This window comes from Lagenorhynchus albirostris, chromosome 2 (assembly GCF_949774975.1).
Source record: "Lagenorhynchus albirostris chromosome 2, mLagAlb1.1, whole genome shotgun sequence".
NCBI classification, from domain to species: Eukaryota; Metazoa; Chordata; class Mammalia; order Artiodactyla; family Delphinidae; genus Lagenorhynchus; species Lagenorhynchus albirostris.
Genome location: NC_083096.1, coordinates 78,924,267 through 78,933,259, shown reverse-complemented (window position 1 = coordinate 78,933,259; position 8,993 = coordinate 78,924,267). Strand labels below are relative to the sequence as shown.

General features: G+C 51.2%; 2 non-coding genes across 2 annotated transcripts; one reads left to right on the top strand and one right to left on the bottom strand.

Annotated features, from left to right (window-relative positions):
- Positions 1 to 738: 738 nt before the first annotated feature.
- Positions 739 to 812, bottom strand: TRNAN-GUU (transfer RNA asparagine (anticodon GUU)). Its single transcript has one exon. It is a non-coding gene; the product is annotated as a tRNA-Asn (tRNA).
- Positions 813 to 1,503: 691 nt separating this feature from the next.
- TRNAH-GUG (transfer RNA histidin (anticodon GUG)) lies at positions 1,504 to 1,575 on the top strand. Its single transcript has one exon. It is a non-coding gene; the product is annotated as a tRNA-His (tRNA).
- Positions 1,576 to 8,993: the final 7,418 nt, after the last annotated feature.

The window sequence follows — 8,993 nt, the reverse complement described above, 5'->3', positions numbered from 1 at the left end:
AAAGGTATCTGCCTGGGAAAATACGTAAGATTTTTCTTATTATTTAAGTCTCTTTAGAAACATGGGACCGATTTTTCTAAAGTAATAACGGTGGATTGTGGGGTTTAGGACACATGCAAAGTAAGATGCATGATGACAATAGCACAATGGCCGGCAGGGAAGAAATGCGAAGAGGTGTGGCATCGCTTGAAGGCAGACTGTGGTAAGTTACAGAAGTCTGTTATAAAGCCTCAAGCAGTCGCTAAAATAAGAAAAGAAAGAGTGAGACCTAATAAGCCAGCAAAGGAGCGGAACTGGAAGCATATACGAACCATGTCAGCACTATGTGATCGAGCAACTGCTTCTCCAGGACTCTTCCCTCTAAGAAGACCTTATACAAGGGGCCAAAGATACCTGTACAAGAAGGATGACTGCAGCATTATTTGTAACCGTGAAATCGTAGAACCAACTTAATTTCAAAAGTATATGGAAAGGGTTAAATAAATACTAGTACGTGCAAACAACGGACGGAAGAAAGTCCATCGTGAAAAGGAATTCATAAACTAACGATGATAGCCGTACTCTTTCTAGGATTTCCAGGGATCTCTTCCGATCACACCTTATGTCCTCGTGTTGTGAACACGACACCGGGGACAGGAGGGTAGTAGTGGAGGACCCTTTTTCGACCTTTACAGGAAAGGATGTGCAGAGCAGAAAGAACCACGAAGACTTTACTTTCTAAAAGAGGCGAGAGAAAGGCGTCCCTGGGTGGGCTCGAACCACCAACCTTTCGGTTAACAGCCGAACGCGCTAACCGGTTGCGCCACAGAGACACACGTGCAACTCCTCGCTGTCACCCCTGTAGTGATCAAACACCGCATCCGCGCCAGGAGGAGTCACTCGCCTTTCGCAGGACAGCGACGCCGGCTCCAAAGCCTAGGACAACCGCAGACGTGGAGTCGATGCAGCGCGTTCTTCCCGTGGAAAAGCCGAGCGTCGGGCGATTCCGAAGGCAGAAGGGCAGCCGAGTGTCCCCGCCGCAGATGCCAGCGCCCCGGAAACGCCCCCGGACCTGAGCCGAGGGGTCCCCGAGGGAAGATGAAGGCCAGGTTTGGCTCCGTGACGACTCCCCATTCGCTCCGCGCGCGCCGCCCGCCCTCCGTTCGGCCGCGGTCGCCGGGGCGCGAGCCGGAACCAGGGGCTGCGGAGGCTTGGTCCAAAGGGGCAAACGCGAAGACGCGGGAAAGAAGCCGGCGAGGTGGGCACGAGGACAGCTTGACTTCCCAGGAGGCCTTTGCAGAGGCACGTGCCGGATTTGGGGAGATGAGAATTGGGGTTTGGTTTGGTTTGGTTTGGTTTGATCATCATGTACCAGAATTGAGAGGAAGGGAGTGGAAAACGGAGAGCGGGCATGAGAGAAGACTATGAATACCGACATTTGTCCAGGCACAGCGCAGTAATTGGAATGATTTTACGTCAACATCGTAAGAGCAAGAATTCTTGCCGCCGCGGGGACCGTGGCGCGCCGTGATCGTATAGTGGTTAGTACTCTGCGTTGTGGCCGCAGCAACCTCGGTTCGAATCCGAGTCATGGCAACCTCCTCTGTCTCACGTGGCACGGCGGCTCCCCTTTTACTTTGTCTTGAAACTTGCACCGGCCTGGGGGCCAGAGAGCACTGCTTTCCCCAGGCCACCTGGCGGCAGGAGGTCAGGAGAAGGGAAGGAAACCCCACCCAGGCCACTCACCTCGTGTCTGAGCAGAAGGAAACCCAGGGCAGTGGTTTCTCTTCGGTCCTGCTCCAAAATAGGGAAGCCCGGCAAGGAGCCTCTTTTGCTGTAACTGGTGAAAAATGTTGTTTCTGTGTTACTCAAAATCTGCAGGATCTTAAAGACCAGATAAAAAATTTTATCAGATAGGCGACTCCCCCTGCCTAGACCTGTTTTGCTGGTTTAATCTTGGCTCCTGGGAATCTCTGCTCCGAGGACTTTTTCAATCCTTGGCTATTGTTCCCTTTAGAGTCACCGAAGTAACCTCTCTAGTGCCTTTCTATACTCTCAAGGATTTTAAGTGCCTGTCGGCAGCCACTCAAAAGACAAACGGTATCCATCAGGATTGGACAACTGGAAGACCTTAACAGTCACCGCAGAAATGATGATAACGGTGACTACAGCACCCTCCGCCCTGACGACACAGCTAGTGGACACCAGCGAATATGTGTGATTCTTCTGCCTGACTGCATCAATGCTGGTACCCGAGAGTACCGTTAGACTGAGAGCATGACCAAAAGCGGAGAGTTGGTAAAAATCAGACACAAATGGAGATCACACTTGAAACTTCCCTGAGCAGACAAACCCGTTTAGTCATATAAGGAAGAGCTCATTTAGCTTATTTTGCAAAACAAGTGAAACTTACCTTGGGCCACTTCTTGTTTATGCCTCTGAAAATCATAAACAAAGCCTAAAACTGTTCGCCAAAATTGATGGGAGGTAACCACTTTTAACCAATTCCCTATCACGAGTAAAACTCTAATGTTATAACCAGTCACTGCGAAGGACAAAACAGCCACCGCCCCCTCATGAGATAAGTTGCTTTCTAACAGTGTAGCACCTCTGAGCCTCCTTCCATATTCCGTTGGAGTGCTCCCAGTTCCTGAACGGTAAAGCTTTTTGTGCACAGTAAACCTTCACTAATTACTGTTTCGGTGATCACGGTTGGTTTAACGTCTGCTATATCTGAACTTTGACGGTGCCTCGACATTTTCATCCACCAGATTGGACCAACAAGGGAACTCCACATCATGCTGCTGTTGTCCCATTGCCTGGACTTAGTGACTACCAGTCAGTCTCTCAGAACCATTAAAATCATTGCCATTGTCCTCTGTTTTATTTGTTAACAGTCACTGTCCAGACTCCTTTCACTTTACCTTTGCCTCTTCTAGAATGTCATGGAAATGGGATCATAGTGCACACACTCTTGCCTGCACACCTCTTCATCCTTGCACAACGTCTCTGACTTTATCGATTGTTGAGTAAAGCAGATGTCATTCCTCGTTCATTGCTGAGTTGTATTCCATGGCAGTAACATAGCACAGTCTGTTTACCATTCACTCGATAATGAGCATTTGAGCTGTATCCAGTATTGGCTATTGTGAATAAAGCTGCTTTGAAGAGTCTTTCCACAAGAGATCTTGTGGACGTAGGTTTTCATTTCTCTCGGTGAAGAATAGCTGGTACCAGGGCGTAGTATACGCTCCACTTCATAAAAACCACCAAAGCCTTTTCCAAAGCAGTTGTACCATTTTATGTTACCACCAACAATATGACGGTTGTGGTTATTCCACAACTTTGCCAAGATTGTTGGTGTTTCCTCTCCTTATGATTTTAGCCGTGCTACTAAGAGTAGTGGTATCTCAACATGGTTTTAATGTCCGTTTCTGTGACAGCTAAAAATATTGAGGACTCCTGGTATGCTTTTTTGGCCATGTGCATTATAATGACAGGCGGTGAGGGTTGTCAGCTATGTGTTGTGAATATTTTCTCCCTGTCTCTAGCTTGCTTTTCCATTTTAGTGGCCTCCTTGGATGAGAAGATACGGCTAACATTGATGAACTCTAATTTATCATTTGTCTTTGTTTTATACATTCTTTGGGTCCTGGTTAGTAAATCTTTTCCTACCACCAAATCATGAAGAATACTCAAAATGCCTTATACCTTTAACTTTTATGTCTTGGTCTATGATGCACTTCAGATTGACTTTTGTCTCTAGTGTGAGATAGAAATACAGCTGCCCCCCCTCCCAATATGGAACCTATTTCCTTTCCGCATTGAACTGCTTTTCTTGAAAACTCATTCACTAATTGAGCTATGGGTCGGTTTCAAGTCTCTGAACTCAGTCCATTTTCCAGTTGTGTACCCTGATGCAACTTGCCCACTGCTGGTCTATGTTGGGGGGAGCGGTCACAGTAACTCGTAACGTCAGGTAGTGCAAGTCTCCCCATTCCGTTCTTTTCCACACAGAGCGATACATTTTGCAACATGTAATAACTCAGGTTACCATCCCCCAGGTCAAGATATGCATGCCATCACATCATACTTCTCATTTCCTTGGGGGACACAGGCCCTCCCTCCCATGTACTGGCTGCCCCCTTGTGGCCAAAGAGCCTCTATTTTACTCTCTGGAGATAACAAACTCCCAGTTGCCTGCAGGGCAGCTGAACCATGCCAGAAAGATCTACAAGACTCGAAACAGTCGGGATTTTCGGATGCAGGGCCGGGGGCGGGGGGTAGTGGTGAGGGGGCGGCGGGAAGTTAGCTCACTTTTCAGGCCTTTGGTCTTAGTGAAAGTTTCCTTTAGTCATTCCTAACCGTGGAAAGTACAAAGCTTTGTGCTGCTTAACATTTCCTCTTCTTTCTAGGCAGAGAGAATCCCACGGAGCATACCTAATTTGCGAAATTGTTCGCTGGGTGTGATGTTGAAAACTGGCGGCTGGGGGAGAGCTCTATCATGTTTTGTTTTGTGTGAATAAAAGAAAATGAGGAAGAAGCGGAGATACAGAGAGGGGAATAATAGGCTGGATCCTGAAAAGCGATCGTAGGGTCTGGCCCTGGATGTCAGATTTTGGAGAAAGAGAAGACATTGATGAGCATATCCAGGGAAGGACTTCGTTGGAAAGAGCAGAGACTTAAGGCTATCTTATGATGTTTTCCATTCGTTTATATGTACTTCTCCTTTCCCATTGTTGTAGGTAAGGCACAGGTGAGCTTGATTCGTTCGTTGCTTTTTGGAATGCATGCTTAAACAAAAGTGACTTCCACACTTCAAATATTCATCTGTTAACCTCCTAGACTCCTCTTAGGCGCCACCACCTGTGCATTAAAAGTAAAATGGGTCCAACCTGGGGACTCTACCTGGGAAAGTGCAATTAATATTAAGGGGGTGGGTGAGAGAGAAATGAGACAGTCTCAACAGTGGTTGCTTCCCTTACTGCAGTGGTTTTCATATATGCTCCACACCCGATCGATCAATCCTTTCCTCAAGTCCTTTCCTCCTTTTCTCAAGCAGTTGAGAAAAAGAATTCAGTGAGTTGCATCCTGGAAATGCATGGATTTATGGATTTCGTGGCTAGGGAAGTTCAAGTATTCCCAAGTGGGAAGATTGGGGACTGCCTACTCACTGGTACCCGGGCCATCGTTGTCTGCTGTGTCTACTTGGTCTGGACTGGACAAGGGGACTCCACTCGCCTTCGCCAGCCAGGGGAGGACGCGGTTCCAGAGGTGGTCAACTTCATGGTGACTCCAGATCCTGAGGCCGCATAGGATTTTTCTTCACTTTCCCTCTCATGTCTCTTCTGCCTGCCCAATAAGAGAGGATTCACTGCCTCTCTCTCTGTCAGGACCCATTTGGGTGTCCCTTGTGGACAGGACTGAAGTGGGCCTCTGGTTCCCCCTAGGTGTCCCTCCTGGCTTGGGCGTCTCCGGAGCTCAGGCTGGCCCAGTACGGAACCCCCGGCTGGTGGGACCGCGGGGAGCCCAGAAGGCTACACTAGCGGTGGTGGAGGTGCGAGCCCCAGGTGGCAGGTGCCACAGTCAAACCCTATTCTTCCCCGTGCACCTCCTCCTCGGGGATGCACGGGGCAGCTGGAATAAAGCGGCCCCTAAAACTTCTCTGCCAACTGAATCCAAAGAGGCATGAAGTCCCAGAAGCGGGGAGAGGAACCTCACTGAGCAGACTCAGACTTCTTCCCGGCTGCCTCTCCTGGGCAGGCTCAAAAGAACCTGATGTCGAGGATGGAGCCAAAGAAAAGGCTTCATGGCAGAAAACCCCGCGATCTCGAGAGACATGAAAGTCTTAAATCCTAACGTCTAGATGAGCAGGGGGCCACGTTGAAATCCACCCCGTGCCCTGATCAGGAGAGTCATCTGCATGAGTTCAGAGGCCAGGAACAGGAGCGAATGTGCACATCTCTGGTTCTCAAACGGGGGCGATTTGGGCTCCCACCCTCATCCCTGGCCCCCTCTGTGACACTGGGCCTTGTCTGGACACATTTTTTATTGTTAAGACTGGGGGAAGGGGGACGGAGAGTTTCCACTTGGCATCCAGTCAGTAGAAGCCAGGGGTGTCACTAAACATGCTTCGGTCCTCAGGCGGAGCCCTCCCCCACAAAAAAAGATCCCGTCCAAAATACCAACACTGTGGAGGTTGAGAAACCCCGGTGTAGATCAATGTCCACACACTTGAGAGACGAGAAAACATGAATTCCTGACTACTGGGATGTGGGGTCTGAGGAAAACCGTGGCATCAGAGAGAACTCTAAGATCGTTGACCTGGGTATAGAGAACGACGGAGTTGTCATGGACTAAGGCGGGCAAACTGCAGGTGCACCAGGTTGTAAGGGGGAAGATCTGTTATCAAATGGCACTCGGGTCCTCTGGCCCATCGCACAGCAAAGCCAATCAACAGACACCAGGTAGTGGTAAGGAAAGTACAGCGTTTATTGCAGGGTGCCCGAGCAAGGAGAACGGGCAAAGCTCAAAAGACCCAAAATCCTGGATGGCTTTCAGGACAGTGTATTTAAAGGCAGTGTGAGGGAGAGGGTCTCAGGGTGTGTGATCAGCTTCCACACAGTTCTCTGGCTGGTTGATGGTGAGGTAACAAGGTGAAGTTTCAGGAATCAACATCATCAATCTTCTGGCTCTAACTGGTCTGGGGTCTATGTGCTTGTGGTCAGCAGTTTCCATCTGGTGGGGAATCTGGGTTCTGTAAAAACCACTTGGGAATGTGCATCAAACAGTGTTATCTATGTTCTTCAGGGAGGAACTACAGGTCCCGTGGCTCTGCTATATGACTGATATATTGTGAAAATTCTTACCAGTTCTCCTGCCCGACTGCTGTTCTTTGTTTCTGCATGTTTTCATTCCTCTAATCATTAATTCTTGGGTCAGACTTTTTGCAACTCAGGGAAGGCTCAGGAGACTGAAGTTTTTCTTTACGGAGAGCTGGGGACACGATGGGATGGGTTAACCGACAAAGCCCATCCGGGGATTGCTCGGCTTTCGATCCGGAATCCAATTTAGCGCCTTGGAGCCTGGCTGAAAAGGGTTTTCCATCCAAGCCGTCTCCGTTGCTGCATCTGCCTGAGTCCTTTTGGACAATGGAGATGCCGGCTCTCGGTGCGTGGCCCCTTCTCACCCCGGGCACATTCCCTCCCGCCTCCTCCCGGCCACCGTGCCCCTCGCACGCTCCCCGGGCCTCGCTGACCTTCTCTCCACACGCGGCCACCTCACAAAGACGCGTCACAAGGCTAGTTCTCAAGGCGAGGTGCGGCTGGGATGAGGCAACTCGCTCGGGACTTGCGGACCCGGCAGGCCCCGCGGGCGTTCGGGCTCCTTTTTTGGAGGAAGCACGGAGGGAACGGCCTTAGGGAACGATTTCTGCAACGACGGATGACCCCTCCGGAAGGCTCAAGGCCTTCCAGAGCAAAGGGAAAAGGTCACTGTAGTCAGCAGCACGAGAAAAGCCATCCACCAGCAGCTCCCTGGTGGTCCCGTGGCTAGGATTCGGCGCTTTCACCGCCGCGACCGGCTCGGGTTCGACTCCCGGTCAGGGAAACCTTTTGGGCAGCTTTCCATCCCCTGAATTGTGTTGCGGCGTGTGCCCCACACCGAGGAAAACCAGAGTGGCCGATTCCCAGGGCACCTAGGTCGTTCTCATCTCCAGGGCAGCCCTACCCCACCCGCGCCCGCACAGCGCCACATCCCCTCATCTCCACCGCACAAGTGGCTTTCCAGGGCCTCCGAGCATCTTGCTCAGGTTTACACAGCCCTGCAGAGGTTCAACTCCCTGTGGGGTTCAAACCCACGCCCGTTGCCAGCCGGGGCGCAGGTCATGTTGAGTTCTGAATAACCGAGAGAGGCCAAGCCGAGTCTTGGTGTTAGTATCAATAGATGCCCTGGATGAAATGCTTATTAGGCGCTCGGCAGAGGTGCCTGGAGGCGATATCCACGAGGGTTGAGAGGAAGGTGAGCGCTGGGTCGGATCCTGGTGGTTGTTCCACTTGTAGATTAAGCGGCGTAGGGAGTTAACATCATTTAACTGACGTAACAATGGCAGCAGGTGAAGTATGCGCAGAATGGAAAATTGTAACACTGCTGCCGTAAGCAGAAGGTAGGAGTAAAAATCAACACCGCTACGTCAAAACGATGCTACCCACCACAATCAAGTCCCACCGTTTCTACAATGGCTGTTGCATTTATACCCTGCACACTCTCCCAGGCACTGGGTGCGTTTTCCCTTTTCCCTTCGACGCTCACTCCGAAGACCTGTTGGGATAAATGTTGCGTCCACTGTAAGGCAACAGGAGAGAGAGCGAGAGCGTGGCAGGTGCTGCGGACGGAGCCTCAGAGGCAGCAGGTGGCGTGTGTAGATGATGAGACAGCGCAATGGCTGCGGGTCGGTGGGTTGGGCGCCACTGCTGAAAGGCGGTCAGTCTTGTAGGCCGGGCAGTGGGATCTCCTGTGTGTTGGGTAGGCGGGAGTGGGCGATCGGTGGCTTTTCGGAGATCGGTTTGGAAGAACAGCGAGGGGAGGGGAGGGCAGGGTGTTGACCGTGCCTGCGGGGTGCATGCTCATAGTTACCGGGCACGGGAGAGACTGTGGTCACGAAGGTAGTTTTCCCAGGACGAGGCTCGTCTACTGCACTCGGGGCGTGCTGATGTAGGGATTTGTGCTAATGAGAGATTGCGTTCGTGCTCTCCCCTGATACCTCTCGGTTCATGACAGACGACGTCTCTTCCGTGGTGTCTCGCTGCGCTCCGCTCCCCGGGCGCAGGGCGAGAGGCGCAGCCCCGGCCAGCGCTCCACAGCTTGGGAAATCGGGTCTGCACCCGCATCTTCCGGGCTTTCCTGTTTCGTGACCTAAGTGTATGGATGGGTCCTATTCTTGAGCCACGCCTCCTGTCTGTTCACAGGTGCTGGACGTGCCTTCTCCTCCAGCCTGCTGCCGGCCACGCGCGTGT